Below are 17,102 nucleotides of genomic sequence, written 5' to 3'. Positions count from 1 at the left end.
CTTTCTTCTGACTTTGCAAAATTGCATGAGCACATCTAGTTAGTGGCTGTTAGATGACAAGAACAATGATCGCACATAAATCTTGGAAATTCAGTTTTCAACTTTGCCACTGAAAAAGACATGCTAGAAGAATATTGAAATGGATGGTGACCACCAAGTCTTGTTATCAACCACAATTTATCTTCTCAATTATCCCCACATTTACTAGATACCATGTAGCAATGCATGAATTATCATGCAGAGTGCAGGTGGATAGATCCTAAGTGGATTTGAGGAGGGTATTTCCACCCAGAAGTTGGGCAGCAGCAGCAACGGGAGATTGAAAAGCATCAATTAAGATTGATGTTTGATGAAGATTGTTATGGTCAGTTTCCCCACTGATAGAGAAAAAAGTGTAAATATATTAAGGGACAAAATCAAAACAAATATTGTGGTACTGGATAGGAACTAGAGATGTTGGTGTGAATTTGTAGTAGTGTATTGATATATCCGTATGTGTACAGATATCAGCATACATATAGGCATGTGTGCATGTGTGCCAAGTCACTTATTGTGTCTGACTCTGCAACCCTATGGACTATAGTCTGCCAGGCTTCTCTATCAGTGGGATTCTCCAGGCAAGAATACTGGAGTGAGTTGCCATGTGCTCCTCCAGAGGATCTTTTTAACCCAGGGATCAAACCTAAGTCTCTCAAGTCTCCTGCATTGGCAGACTGGTTTTTTACCAAAAGTGCCACCTGGGAAGCCCATATACATGCATATATATTGGAGAAGTCAATGGCACCCCACTCCAGTACTCTTGCCTGGAAAAATCCCATGGACGGGGGAGCCTGGTAGGCTGCAGTCCGTGGGATCGCTAAGAGTTGGGCATGACTGAGCGACTTCACTTTCACTTTCACGCAATGGAGAAGGAAATGGCAACCCACTCCTGTGTTCTTGCCTGGAGAATCCCAGGGACGGGGGAGCCTGGTGGGCTGCCATCTATGGGGTCGCCCAGAGTTGGACAGGACTTAAGCAACTTAGCAGCAGCAGCAGCAGCATACCCATATATACATAAATGGATGTAAATGTTTATATGTATCAATTATATACACCACATGTATATCATAAACAGTTGTATATGTATGTGTGTATGTGTACAATTGACCCTTGAACAACATGGGGGTTAGAAGCACTGGATCTCCATGAAGTCGAATATCTAAGTATAACTTCTAGCCAAACTTTCATATCCATGGCTTCACATCAGCCAATTCAACCAGCAATGGATAGTGTAGTAGCATACTATTTACTATTGATAAAACCTTCTTACAAGTGCACTTTACCAGAAAACCACAGTTCTCAGTCAGTCACACAGTCACAAGAATAAATAATGGAAACACAACTGTTCTGGACCCATACAACCATTCTGCTACTGATTTTCAGTACAATATTTGATAAATTACAAGAGATATTCAATATCATTATCACAAAATAAACTTTATGTTGGGTGATTTTGCCTGACTGTAGGTTAATGTAAATGTTTTGGACACTTTTAAGGAGGCTAAACTAAGCTATGCTTTTGGTAAGTCAGATGTATTAAATGTATTTTTGACCTACAATACTTTCAATTTATGATAGATTTATCAGGACATGAAGCATTTTTAAGTGAAAGATCTATCTGCGTGTGTGTGTGTGTGTGTGCACGTGCACATGTGTACATTCATACACTGATATATTCCCTGGCTCTGTCCACTAAGAAAAGAAAGTAGTGACAACTCAAAAACAAAGAGAACAACTTGTGCCCTGATAATAGTTTATAAATACCATTCTCCCCTAAAAGGAACCAAGGTTCCCTAGAGAAATGACTATTTCTAGGCTTGGGTCAAAAACTTAGAAAATGATCTGAAATATTTACCTAGGGTGAGACCAAAAAATGAGATAAGCATCTCAAAGTCACACAAAAGCTATCTTGAAGAGGATTTTGTGCAGCAAATCTAGGATGGTGGTGGTTTAGTCACTAAGTCCTGTCCAACTTTTGCAGCTCCGTGGACTGCAGGCCTCTAGGCTCCTCTGTCCATGGGATTTCCCAGGCAAGAATACTGGAGTGGGTTGCCATTTCCTTCTCCAGAGGCCCTTTCCAACTCAGGACTCAATCCCACATCACCTGCATTGTAGGTGGATTCTTTACCATTGAGCCACCAGGGAAGCCCTAGAAACCTGAGATAGTTCATCAAAATAAATAACACTAAAAAAAATATGTGCCATGTGCTCGGTCATGTCTGTCCTTTTATGACCCCATAAACCCTGCCAGGCTCCTCTGTCTATGGACTTTTCCAGACAAGAATACTGGAGTGAGTTGCCATTTCCTCCTCCAGAAAGGAATATGACAAATAATTTTTTAAAAGAAAAATAGGAAATCTTTATGAAAAGGATTGCTATAAATGAGTAGATAAATTAAAAGTTTGATTAGGAGTAAGATAATTTCAGATTCTTAAAGCACTTTCCCAATGTCAGTTTCCTGATAATGATGGTATTCAGTTCAGTTCAGTCACTCAGTCATGTCCGACTCTTGCTGACCCCATGGACCGCAGCACACCAGGCCTCCCTGTCCACCACCAACTCCCAGAGTTTACCCAAACTCATGTCCATTGAGTCAGTGATGCCATCCAACCAGCTCATCCTCTGTCATCCCCTTCTCCCCCTGCCTTCAATCTTTCCCAACATCAGGATCTTTTCAAATGAGTCAGCTCTTCGCATCAGGTGGCCAAAATATTGTAGTTTCAGCTTCAACATCAGTCCTTCCAATGAACACTCAAGATTGATCTCCTTTAGGATGGACTGATGGTTTTACAGGGTTGTATATGAGGGTCTCCTTTGAAAGAAATATACACTCAAATAGTCTTAGGTAATGTTTCATCATGTCAGTGATGAAACTTAACTAATTCAGTAATAAGAAAATTATTTGTAGTATCATTACAACTTTCTATACATTTTGAATTAACATTTTAAAAAATTAATAAATCTATTTACACAAACTAATGTCCCCTTTGTATATATTTATTGCCATGCAACACTTTATTTCATCTAACTTTTAGTTTTGTAAAATATTTATAATTATCAATGTCAATAGATTTTGATTTTATACTAAAAATCTAAATAAAATATACTTTTTAAAAGATCAAAGTTGTTATACATTTTCTCCTATATTATGCTTGTCACATTATAAAAGCATAAAATATTTTAGTGTTATGAATATGATTCTTTAAATCTACCTAAACTTGTTTGGATATTTGATCAGAACACTTACAAAACATCATCCTATAGAATTTTTTTTTGAAACATCGTTTCACTCTTCAGCCATTCTTATGTCTTTATGAGCCATTGAATTACTTGAAACTCAGTTTTTATTCTCAAGGAAGCTAAAACATATATGCTTCCATTAAATAGAATAGATTTATTAAAATATTTATTTACAAATTTGTACTATTTTCCTAGAATGTTAAAACGTCATTATGCAAATAGTCTACTTTTAATTGGCATGCTAAATTCAGATTTATTTTCCAATTTTCTCAGAAGAAAATACAACCAACAAAATCATACATCCTGCACATTTTCTAATGTCTTTTCTTACTCTTATTAAACCGTCTCATCTGTTGCTCTATGTGTTGCATTATTTAAAAGCTGTTTGACTTATTTACTACTTATGGAGAGCTAATTCAAGAACAAAATTGCTTTTAACATGCTGTGATAGACTTTCAAAAAAATTTCAAGTTCAATTATTTATAGACTAATTTCCTGTTTGCTGTCATTGAATGGTAAAGTGAAAAGTTCACAAATCTAGCTAGATGACACTTGCCTTCTCATATTCTAGGGCACTGACATTTCTTGGTGGACTGACAGTAAATCATAACTCCCCAGCCTACTCATTAACTTTTAAAAGTTGATATAGTAACTTATAAGTTTGGTTTTTCTTGGATGACCATGAATTCTACTTATAGATCCTATTTTTACGAAAGTACTTGGGATTGTTAATATAATACCTCAAAGATTAAATTTAATTGTGTTAAATGTGAGGCATAATCACTACTGATACTTCCTATGAACACACATTGATCCTTTAGAAGCTTAGGGTAAAGCATATTTTTCACACCAGATAAATTGAATTTTCATTTTAGATTGTATTATTATCAGGTTTATAGGCAGTCATTTCTTTTTCTTTTTCTTGGGGGTGGTCTTGCTCCCTGTCTCCTGTACAGTGCACAAACCTCCGTCCATAGTTCATCAGGCACTCTGTCTATCAGATCTAGTTCCTTAAATCTATTTCTCACTTTCACTTTATATTCATAACGGCTTTTATTTAGGTCATACCTGAGTGGTCTAGTGATTTTCCCCATTTTCTTCAATTTAACTTAGAATTTGGCAACAATGAGTTCATGATCTGAGCCACAGTCAGCTCTCAGTCTTGCTTTTGCTGACTTATAGAGCATCTCCATCTTTGGCTCAAAAAAATTAGAGATACCAAGGGAACATTTCATGCAAAGATGGGCTCAATAAAGGACAGAAATGGGATGGACCTAACAGAATCAGAAGATATTAAGAAGAGGTGGCAAGAATACACAGAAGAACTGTACCAAAAAAAAAAAAAAAATCTTCATGACCCAGATAATCACGATGGTGAGATCACTCACCTAGAGCCAGACATCCTAGAATGTGAAGTCAAGTGGCCCTTAGGAAGCATCACTATGAACAAAGCTACTGGAGGTGATAGAATTCCAGTTGAGCTATTTCAAATCCTAAAAGATGATGTTGTGAAAGTGCTGCACTCAATATGTCAGCAAACATGGAAAGCGCAGCAGTGGCCACAGGACTGGAAAAGGTCCGTTTTCATTCCAATCCCAAAGAAAGGCAATGCCAAAGAATGCTCAAAGTACCACACAATTGCACTCATCTCACATGCTAGTAAAGTAATGCTCAAAATTCTCCAAGCCAGGCTTTGGCAATATGTGAACCATGAACTTCCAGATGTTTTAGAAAAGGCAGAGGAACCAGAGATCAAATTGCCAACATCCACTGAATCATCAAAAAAGCAAGAGAGTTTCAGAAAAACATCTACTTCTGCTTTATTGACTGTGCCAAAGCCTTTGCCTGTGTGGATCACAATAAACTGTGGAAGATTCTGAAAGAGATAGGACTACCAGACCAACTGACTTGCCTCTTGAGAAGTCTGTATGCAGGTCAGGAAGCAACAGTTAGAACTAGACATGGAACAACAGACTGGTTTCAAGTAGGAAAAGGAATATGTCAAGGCTGTATACTGTCACCCTGCTTATTTAACTTATGTGCAGAGTACATCTTGAGAAACGCTGGACTGGAAGAAACACAAGCTGGAATCAAGATTTCTGGGAGAAATATCAATCACCTCAGATATGCATATGATACCACCTTTATGGCAGAAAGTAAAGAACTAAAGAGCCTCTTGATGAAAGTGAAAGAGGAGAGTGAAAAAGTTGGCTTAAAAGTCAACATTCAGAAAACGAAGATCATAGCATCCAGTCCCATCACTTCATGGCAAATAGATAGTGAAACAGTGAAAACAGTGTCAGATTTTGGTTTTTTGGGCTCCAAAATCACTGCAGATGGTGATTGCAGCCATAAAATTAAAAGATGCTTACTCCTTGGAAGGAAAGTTATAAACAACCTAGACAACATATTAAAAAAGCAGAGACATTACTTTGTCAACAAAGGTCCATCTAGTCAAAGCTATGGTTTTTCCTTTGGTCATGTATGGATGTGAGAGTTCGACTATAAAAGCTGAGCACCGAAAAATTTATGCTTTTGAACTGTGGTGTTGGAGAAGACTCCTGAGAATCTCTTGAACTGCAAGGAGATCCAACCAGTCCCTCCTAAAGGATCAGTCCTGGGGGTTCATTGGAAGGACTGATGTTGAAGCTGAAATTCTAATACTTTTGGCCACCTGATGCAAAGAAAAGTGAAGAAGAACTAAAGAGCCTCATTTGGAAAGACCCTGATGCTGGGAAAGATTGAGGGCAGGAGAAGAAGGGGACAACAGAGGATGAGATAGTTGGATGGCATCACTGACTCAATGGACATGAGTTTGGGTAAACTCCAGGAGTTGGTAGTGGACAGGGAGGCCTGGTGTGCTGTGGTTCATGGGGTTGGGAGAGTCATTTCCTAGGCAGGTTGATAAGAAGTCTAGGGGTCCCCAAGGAGAGAGGGGTCTGGAATTCTCAAGGAGAAAGAAAGGACAGAATTTTTTCCTTCTCTACATTCCTTAGGATTATATAACAACAATGTATTATGCCTGAGGACAGTCTCTGGATTAAACCTTCTGGCTAATTCTGTTATCTTAAAATGTGAATTATGGGAGTAGGTCTGGTGAGGTCTTTACAACCTCCAGACATTCTTTGGATTCGGACACGAATGAGCAACTGAACTGAACAAAAAAGGATATTCTAGTCCTAAATCTGAAGCTTGAATTGAAATGCATCCATTAAATATTGTAGAATATAAAAACAGAAACAATATACAGTAGTAAAACTAGAGGAGTCCCCTCAAATAGATATTTAGTGATGATTAATTACTTTGCAATTCAGAAATAAAAGATGTGTGTTTCTTAAAATATGACCCAATAACAAAAGGCATGTGAATTTATATTCCTAATTCTCTTACCTGCATTTCAATATCAGTCTACCATGATAGTGAGTCATATATGCAAATTCAGGTATTCCTTTCAGGTGACCTAATTTTTATTATCTTATATAACTACCTTGACAAAATATGAAAGAAGAAACAATTATGAGATAATTGTCTCCAAAATCAATGAGATATTATACATGGAGGTGGCAGCTTGAATATGATGAAAGTTTAAAACTAATAATTAAAAGGATCAAGTCCACCCTGTGAATAGGACTTTCAGAGACTAGCACTTCAGCATACTAAGTAGGAGTAATGGCTCTTAAATACGCTTTTTAAAGGTGAAATGTGCCATTATATTTTCTATAAATTATTTTTGAATCTTCATAGAAATTGCATTGATTTTTTCAAAAGAAGCTAACGGCAATAAACTGAATAGAAGAAAGGAATTAGAGCATTGTCCTTTCCCCGGGCATTATTTCAAACTCAAATCAGTTCAGAAGCAACTCAAAGTTTCAATAAGAAAAAATAAAAGAAAATTACCAGAGTTTGTGTGTTATGAACACCAATTATAGAAAGTTCTATCCACATTCTAATACCATCTAATTATGTAGGCAGAAATATAATGAAAATAATTACAGCAGAAAGTATAATGTTATTGTGCTCAGAACAGTGAAATAACTGAAAACTACATTCCTATTTTTATTAAGTCATGTACTTTACAGTGTATTCAGTAAAATGTGGGACAGTTTGTCATGAAAAACCAGCAAAATAGAAATCTATAAGATAATTAACTAGTATCAAAAGGATAATTCCAAACCCAGGTTGCTGCAAAATAATTGCTATAAATACCAATCATAATTTACTTAAACATAAGTTGACTATATTAAACAAAGACCAAAAGCCCTTTCTTTGTTTTAATTAATTAATTTTAATTGGAGGATAATTACTTTACAATATTGTGATGGGTTTTGCCATACATCAACATAAATTGGCCATAGGTATACATGTGTTCCACCTATCCTGAACTCCCCTCCCACCTTCGTCCCCACCTTATCCCTCTATGTTGTTCCAGAGCACTGGCTTTGGGTATCCTGATTCATGCACTGAACTTGCACTGGTCATCTATATTACATAAGGTAATGTATATGATTCAACTGTATTCTCTCAAATCATCCCACCTTGGCTTCTCCCACTGAGCCCAAAAGTCTGTTTTTATGTCTGTGTCTCCTTTGCTGCCCTGCATGTAGAATTGTCGGTACTATCTTTCAAAATTTCATATATATGTGTTAATATATAATATTTGTCTTTCCATTTTTGATAATTCACTCTGTATAATAGGCTCCAAATTCATCGACTTTGTTAGAACTGTCTCAAATGTGTTCTTTTTGATAGCTGAGTAATATTCTTTTGAGGATATACACCATAATTTCCTTATCCATTCATTTGCAAATGGACATCAAGGTTGCTTCTATATCCTAGCTATTGCAAATAGTGTTTCAATGAACACTAGGGTACATGTGTCTCTTTCAATTCTGGTTTCCTCATGGTATATGTCCATCTGTGGGATTATTGTGTTGTATAACAGTTCTTTGTTTGTAGTGATGCTTTCTAAGGCCCACTTGACTTCACATTCCAGGATGTCTGGCTCTAGATTAGTGATCACATCATCATGATGATCTGGGTCATGAAGATCTTTTTTGTACAGTTCTTCCATGTATTCTTGCCACCTCTTCTTAATATCTTCTGCTTCTGTTAGGTCCACACCATTTCTGTCCTTTATTGAGCCCATCTTTGCATGAAATGTTCCCTTGGTATCTCGAATTTTCTTAAAGAGACCTCTAGTCTTTCCCATTCTGTTGTTTTCCTCTATTTCTTTGCATTGATCGCTGAAGAAGACTTTCTTATCTCTTCTTGCTATTCTTTGCATCTCTGCATTCAGATGCTTACATCTTTCCTTTTCTCCTTTGCTTTTTGCCTCTCTTCTTTTCACAGCTATTTGTAAGGCCTCCCCAGACAGCCATTTTGCTTTTGTGCATTTCTTTTCCATGGGAATGGTCTTGATCCCTGTCTCCTGTACAATGTCACGAACCTCAGGCCATAGTTCATCAGGCACTCTCTCTATCAGATCTAGGCCCTTAAATCTATTTCTCACTTCCACGGTCTAATCATAAGGGATTTGATTTAGGTCATACCTGAATGGTCTAGGGGTTTTCCCTACTTTCTTCAATTTGAGTCTGAATTTGGTAATAAGGAGTTCATGATCTGAGCCACAGTCAGCTCCTGTCTTGTTTTTGTTGACTGTATAGAGCTTCTCAATCTTTGGCTGCAAAGAATATAATCAGTCTGATTTCAGTGTTGACCATCTGGTGATGTCCATGTGTAGAGTCTTCTCTTGTGTTGTTGGAAGAGGGTGTTTGCTATGACCAGTGCATTCTCTTGGCAAAACTCTATTAGTCTTTGCCCTATTCATTCCGCATTCCAAGGCCAAATTTGCCTGTTACTCCAGGTGTTTCTTGACTTCCTACTTTTGCATTCCAGTCCCCAATAATGAAAAGGACATCTTTTGGGGGGGTTAGTTCTAAAAGGTCTTATAGGTCTTCATAAAACCGATCAACTTTAGTTTCTTCAGCATTACTGGTTGGGGCATAGACTTGGATTACTGTGATATTGAATGGTTTGCCTTGGAGACAAACGTAGATCATTCTGTCGTTTTTGAGATTGCATCCAAGTACTGCATTTCAGACTCTTGTTGACCATGATGGCTACTCCATTTCTTCTGAGGGATTCCTGCCTGCTGTAGTAGATATAATGGTCATCTGAGTTAAATTCACCCATTCCAGTCCATTTTAGTTTGCTGATTCCTAGAATGTCAGCGTTCACCCTTGCCATCTCTTGTTTGACCACTTTCAATTACAAAAAAGATCTTCACAATCCAGATAATCATGATGATGTGATCACTAATCTAGAGCCAGACATCTGGGAATGTGAAGTCAAGTGGGCCTTAGAAAGCATCACTACAAACAAAGCTAGTGGAGGTGATGGAATTCCAGTTGAGCTCTTTCAAATCCTGAAAGATGATGCTGTGAAAGTGCTGCACTCAATATGCCAGCAAATTTGGAAAACTCAGCAGTGGCCACAGGACTGGAAAAGGTCAGTTTGCATTCCAATCCCAAAGAAAGGCAATGCCACAGAATGCTCAAACTACTGCACAATTGCACTCATCTCACATGCTAGTAAAGTAATGCTCAAAATTCTCCAAGCCAGGCTTCAGCAATACTTGAACTGTGAAATTCTAGATGTTCAAGCTGGTTTTAGAAAAGGCAGAGGAACCAGAGATCAAATTGACAACATCTGCTGGATCATGGAAAAGCAAGAGAGTTCCAGAAAAACATCGATTTCTGCTTTATTGACTATGCCAAAGCCTTTGACTGTGTGGATCACAAGAAACTGTGGAAAATTCTGGAAGAGATGGGAATACCAGACCACCTCACCTGCCTCTTGAGAAATCTGTATGTAGGTCAGGAAACAACAGTTAGAACTGGACATGGAACAACAGACTGGTTCCAAATAGGAAAAGGAGTACGTCAAGGCTGTATATTGTCACCCTGCTTATTTAACTTCTATGCAGAGTATATCATGAGAAACGCTGGACCGGAAGAAGCACAAGCTGGAATCAAGATTGCTGGGAGAAATATCAATCACCTCAGATATGCAGATGACACCACCCTTATGGCAGAAAGTGAAGAGGAGCTAAAAAGCCTCTTGATGAAAGTGAAAGAGGAGAGCAAAAAAGTTTGCTTAAAGCTCAACATTCAGAAAATGAAGATCATGGGAGCCGGTCCCATCTCTACATGGGAAATAGAGGGGGAAACAGTGGAAACAGTGTCAGACTTTATTTTGGGGGGCTCCAAAATCACTGCAGATGGTGACTGCAGCCATGAAATTAAAAGGTGCTTACTCCTTGGAAGAAAAGTTATGACCAACCTAGATAGTATATTCAAAAGCAGAGACATTACTTTGCCGACTAAGGTCCCTCTAGTCAAGGCTATGGTTTTTCCTGGGTCATGTATGGATGTGAGATTTTTGAAGAAGGCTGAGCGCCAAAGAATTGATGCGTTTAAACTGTGGTATTGGAGAAGACTCTTGAGAGTCCCTTGGACTGCAAGGAGATCCAACCAGTCCATTCTGAAGGAGATCAACCCTGGGATTTCTTTGGAAGGAATGATGCTAAAGCTGAAGCTCCAGTACTTTGGCCACCTCATGGGAAGAGTTGACTCATTGGAAAATACTCTGATGCTGGGAGGGATTGGGAGCAGGAAGAGAAGGGGATGACAGAGGATGAGATGGCTGGATGGCATCACGGACTCAATGGACATGAGTCTGAGTGAACTCCAGGAGATGGTGATGGACAGGGAGGCCTGCCGTGCTGTGATTCATGGGGTCGCAAAGAGTCGGACACGACTGAGCGACTGAACTGAACTGAACTGAAATAGCAGTTCTATTCCCAGGTTTTAAGGAATTTCCACACTGTTCTCCATAGTGGCTGTACCAGTTTGCATTCCTATCAACAGTGGAAGAGTGTTTCCTTTTCTCCATACCCTCTCCATCATTTATTGTTTGTAGAAACTTTAATAGTGGCCATTCTGACCAGTGTGAGATAATACCTCATTGTGATTTTCATTTGCATTTCCTTAATAATGACTGATGGTGAGCATCATTTCTTGTGTTTTTAGACATCTGTATGTCTTCTCTGGAGAAATTTCTGTCTGTATCTTTTGCCCATTTTTTGATTGGGTTGTTTGTTTTTCAAATGTTGAGCTGCAGAACCTGCTTGTGTATTTTGGAGATAAATTGTTTGCCAGTTATTTCATTTGCTCTTGTTTTCCTCCATTCTGAAGCCTGTCTTTTCAACTTGCTTATAGTTTCCTTTGTTGTGCAAAAGCTTTTAAATTTAATTATGTCCCATTTTTCTATTTTGTTTTATTTCCATTATTCTAGAAGGTGAGTCATAAAGCATCCTGCAGTGATTTATCTCAGAGAGTGTTCTGCCTATGTTTTCCTCTAAGAGGTTTATAGTTTTTGGTCTTACATTTAGGTCTTTAATCCATTTTAAGTTTACTTTTGTGTATGGTGTTAGAAAGTGTTCTAGCATCATTCTTTAATGTGTAGTTGAGCAGTTTTCCCAGCACCACTTGGTGAAGAGACTATTTTTTTTCCAATCTATATTTTTGCCTCCTTTGTCCAAGATAAGATGTCCATTGGTGTGTGAATTGGTCTCTGGATGCTATTTTGTTTCATTGATCTACAATTCTGTCTTTGTAACAATACCATAGATGACTGCACGTTTGTAGTATTGTTTGAAGTCTGGAAAGTTGATTCTTCCAGTTCCCTTCTTCTTCCTCAAGATTGCTTTGGCTATTTGGGGTCTTTCGTGCTTCCATACAATTGTGAAATTATTTGTTCTAGTTCTGTGAAATATGTTGGCACCCTGCTTATTTAACTTATATGCAGAGTACATCATGAGAAACGCTGGGCTGGAAGAAGAACAAGCTGGAATCAAGATTGCCGGGAGAAATATCAATAACCTCAGATATGCAGATGACACCACCCTTATGGCAGAAAGTGAAGAGGAACTAAAAAGCCTGTTGATGAAAGTGAAAGAGAAGAGTGAAAAAGTTGGCTTAAAGCTCAGCATTCAGAAAACAAAGATCATGGCATCTGGTCCCATCACTTCATGGGAAATAGATGGGGAAACAGTGGAAACAGTGTCAGACTTTATTTTGGGGGACTCCAAAATCACTGCAGATGGTGACTGCAGCCATGAAATTAAAAGACGCTTACTCCTTCGAAGAAAAGTTATGACCAACGTAGATAGCATATTCAAAAGCAGAGACATTACTTTACCGACAAGGTCCGTCTAGTCAAGGCTATGGTTTTCCAGTAGTCATGTATGGATGCGAGAGTTGAACTGTGAAGAAGGCTGAGTGCCGAAGAATTGATGCTTTTGATCTGTGGTGTTGGAGAAGACTCTTGAGAGTCCCTTGTACTGCAAGGAGATCCAACCAGTCCATTCAGAAGGAGATCAACCCTGGGATTTCTTTGGAAGGAATGATGCTAAAGCTGAAACTCCAGTACTTTGGCCACCTCATGCAAAGAGTTGACTCACTGGAAAAGACTCTGATGCTGGGAGGGACTGGGGGCAGGAGGAGAAGGGGACGACAGAGGATGAGATGACTGGATGGCATCATCTAATCGATGGACATGGGTTTGGGTGGACTCCAGCAGTTAGTGATGGACAGGGAGGCCTGGCATGCTGCAGTTCTTGGGGTTGCAAAGAGTTGGACATGACTGAGCGACAGAACTGAACTGAACTGAACTCTGTGAAATACACCATTGGTAGTTTGGTAGGAATTGCATTGAATCTATAGATTGCTTTGAGTAGCATACTCATTTTCACTGCATTGATTCTTCCAATCCAAGAACATGTTATATTTCTCCACCTATTTGTGTCATCTTTTATTTTTTTATCAGTATTTTATAGTTTTCTCTATACAGGTCTTTTGTTCCTTTAGGTAAATTTATTCTTAACTATTTTATTCTTTTCTTTGCAATGGTGAATGTGATTGTTTACTTAATTTCTCTTTCTGATTTTTTATTATTAATATATAGGAATGGAAGAGATTTCATTGCATTAATTTTATATCCAGCAGCTTTATAATATTCATTGTTTAGGTCTAGTATTTTTATTGTGGTATCTTTATGGTTTTCTATGCAATGGATCATGTCATCTGCAAACAATTAAAGCTTTATTTCTCTTCCAATCTGGATTTGTTTCATTTCTTTTTCTTCTCTTATTTCTGTGGCTAGGATTTCCAAAACTATGTTGAATAGTAATGGTGAAAATTGGTGACCTTGACTTATTCCTGATTTTAGAGGAAATGCTGTCAATATTTCAACATTGAAGATAATGTTTGCTGTGGATTTGACATAAATGGATGTTGAATTTTGTCAAAGGCTTTTTCTGCATCTATTGAAATAAGCATATGGTTTTATCTTTCAGTTTGTTAATATGGTATATCAATTGATTGATTTGTGAATATTGAAGAATCCTTGCATCCCTGAAATAAAGCCCACTTGATCACCTTTTAATATGTTATTGAATTCTGCTTATAAGAATTTTCTCGAGGATATTTGCATCTAAGTCATTAGTGATACTGGCTTGTAGTTTTTGGGTTTGTTTGTTTGTTTGTTTTAATCCCAACATGTTTGGTTTTGGTATCAGGGTGATATTGGTCTCACAGAGTGAATTTAGGGAATTTTCCTTTGCAATTTTCTGATAGATTTTGAGCACAATAGGTGTTAGTGCTTCTCTAAATTATTGTTACAATTCACCTGTGAAGCTGTCTGGTCCTGGGCTTTTGCATGTTGGAAGATTTTTGCATACAGTTTTGATTTCTGTGCATGTGATTGATACATGCAATCACATTTCTTTCTGATTCTTGAAATATGGTTGAAATAACATTTCATTCTATTTCTTTCTCATTCAGTTTTGAAAGGTTATACTTTTCTAAGAATGTGTTCATTTCATCCAAGTTGTCCATTGTGTTGCCATATACTTGCTCATAGCCATCTCTTATGATCGTTTCTACTGCTGTTGTAATTTCTCCATTTTCATTTCTAATTTTATTGATTTGAGTCTTTTTTTTTTTTCTCTTGAAGAGTCTGGTTAATGGTTTGTCCATTTTGATTATCTTCTCAAACAACCAGCTTTTAGTGTTTGTTTTTTTTTTAATCTTTGCTGTGTTGTGCAGTTGCTCATTCATTTTTTACTCTGCTTTCATTTCCGTAAACTGAAGCATGCCAGGCTTCCCTATCCTTAACCATTTCCTACAGCTTGCTTAAACTCATGTCAATCAAGTCAGTGATGCCATCCAACCATCCATTCCTGTGCCATCCACTTCTCCTCCTGCCTTCAATCTTTCATAGCATCAGGGTCTTTTCCAATGAGTTATTTCCTTGCATCAGGTGACCACCAAAGTATTGGAGTTTCAGCTTCAGCATCAATCTTTCCAATAAATATTCAGGACTGATTTCCTTTAGGATTGACTGGTTAGATCTCCTTGGAGTTCAAGGGTCTTCTCCAACACCACAGTTCAAAAACATCAATTCTTTAGTGCTCAGTTGTCTTTATGGTCCAACCCTCACATTTGTATATTACTACCAGAAAAACAATGACTTTGACTATACGGACCTTTGTTGGCAAAATGATGTCTCTTCTTTTTAATATGTGGTCCACTGGAGATGGGAATGGCAAACTACTTCAACAATCTTTGCCCTTAGAACCCCATGAACAGTATGAAAAGGCAATAAGATCTTTGTTATATTCTTCATTTTTATTTCTGATCTGATTTTTATTGTTTCTTTACTTCTACTAACTTTGAGAAAGCTTTGTTCTTCCTTTTTTAGTTGTTCTAGGTGTAAAGTTAGGTTGCTTGTTTGATGCTTCTCTTGTTTCTTGAGGTAGGTTTGTATTTCTATGAACTTCCCTCTTAGCACTACTTTTACTAGATCCCAAAAGATTTGGGTTGTTGTATTTTCATTATCTTTTGTTTCTATGAATATGTTGATAACCTTTTTTATTTTTTCAGTTTTATGTTGGTTATTCAGTTCAGTTCAGTTCAGTCACTCAGTCGTGACTCTGCTACCCCATGAACCTCAGCACATCACTGTCCATCACCAACTCCCACCTCCCTGTCCATCACCAACTCCCGCAATTCACTCAAACTCATGTCCATCAGTCAGTGATGCCATCAAACCAGCTCATCCTCTGTCATCCCCTTCTCTACCTGCACTCAATCTTTCCCAGCATCAGGGCCTTTTCAAATGAGTCAACTCCTCTTCACATCAGGTGGCCAAAACTTTAGAGTTTCAGCTTCAACATCAGTCCTTCCAATGAACACCCAGGACTGATCTTCTTTAGGATGGACTGGTTGAATCTCATTGTAGTTGAAGAGACTCTCAAGAGCTTTCTACAACACCACAGTTCAAAAGCATCAATTCTTTAGTGCTCAGCTTTCTTTGTAGTCCAAATCTCACATCTATATATGACCACTGGAAAAACCATAGCCTTGACTAGATGGACCTTTGTTGACAAAGTAATATCTCTGCTTTTGAATATGCTGTCTAGGTTGGTCATAACTTTCCTTCCAAGAAGTAAGCATCTTTTAATTTCATGGCTGCAATCACCATCTGCCATGATTTTGGAGCCCAGAAAAATAAAGTCAGCCACTGTACCACTGTTTCTCCATCTATTTGCCAAGAAGTGATGCCATGATCTTAGTTTTCTGAATGTTGAGCTTTAAGCCAACTTTTGCACTCTTCTCTTTCACTTTCATCAAGAGGCTTTTTAGTTCCTCTTCACTTTCTGCCATAAAGGTGGTGTTATCTGCATATTTGAGGTGATTTATATTTCTCCTGGAAATCTTGATTCCAGTTTGTGCTTCTTCCAGCCCAGCATTTCTCATGATGTACTCTGCATAGAAGTTAAATAAGTAGGGTGACAATATACAGCCTTGACGTACTCTTTTCCTATTTGGAACCAGTCTGTTGTTCCATGTCCAGTTCTAACTGCTGCTTCCTGACCTGCATGCAGGTTCTTCAAGAGGCAGGTCAGGTGGTCTGGTATTCCCATCTCTTTCAGAATCTTCCACAGTTTCTTGTGATCCACACAGTCAAAGGCTGTGGCATAGTCAATAAAGCAGAAATAGATGTTTTTCTGTAACTCTCTTGCTTTTTTGATGATCCAGTGGATGTTGGCAATTTTTTTCTTTTTTAGTATTAATTCATTCGGACCCATTTATTTCCATCAGTGCTTCTGAGAGAAAGTCAGTTCGGTTCATTTTCCCATGTTCAGTCTCTGGTGTACTGTCGGATTTTTTTTAACTTTACATTACTGTATTGGTTTCACCATACATCAACATGAATCCGCCACGGGTGTACATAAGTTTCCACTCCTGAACCCCCCTCCCACCTCCCTCCCCATACCATCCCTCTGGGTTATCCCAGTGCACCAGCCCCAGGCATCCTGTATCCTGCATCGAACCTAGACTGGCGATTCGTTTCTATATGATATTATACATGTTTCAATGCCATTCTCCCAAATCATCCCACCCTCTCCCTCTCCCACAGAGTCAAAAAGTCTGTTCTGTACATCTGTGTCTCTTTTGCTGTCTCACATACAGGGTTATCATTACCATCTTTCTAAATTCCATATATATGTGTTAGTATACTGTATTGGTGTTTTTCTTTCTGGCTTACTTCGCTCTGTATAATAGGCTCCGGTTTCAGCCATCTCATTAGAATTGATTCAAATGTATTCCTTTTAATGGCTGAGTAATACTCCATTGTGTATATGAACCACAGCTTTCTTATCCATTCATCTGCTGATGGACATCTAGGTTGTTTCC

Source organism: Ovis aries, chromosome 10, assembly GCF_016772045.2.
Source record: "Ovis aries strain OAR_USU_Benz2616 breed Rambouillet chromosome 10, ARS-UI_Ramb_v3.0, whole genome shotgun sequence".
NCBI classification, from domain to species: domain Eukaryota; kingdom Metazoa; phylum Chordata; class Mammalia; order Artiodactyla; family Bovidae; genus Ovis; species Ovis aries.
The sequence above is the reverse complement of the archived record's forward strand: the minus strand, read 5'-3'. Positions refer to the sequence as shown.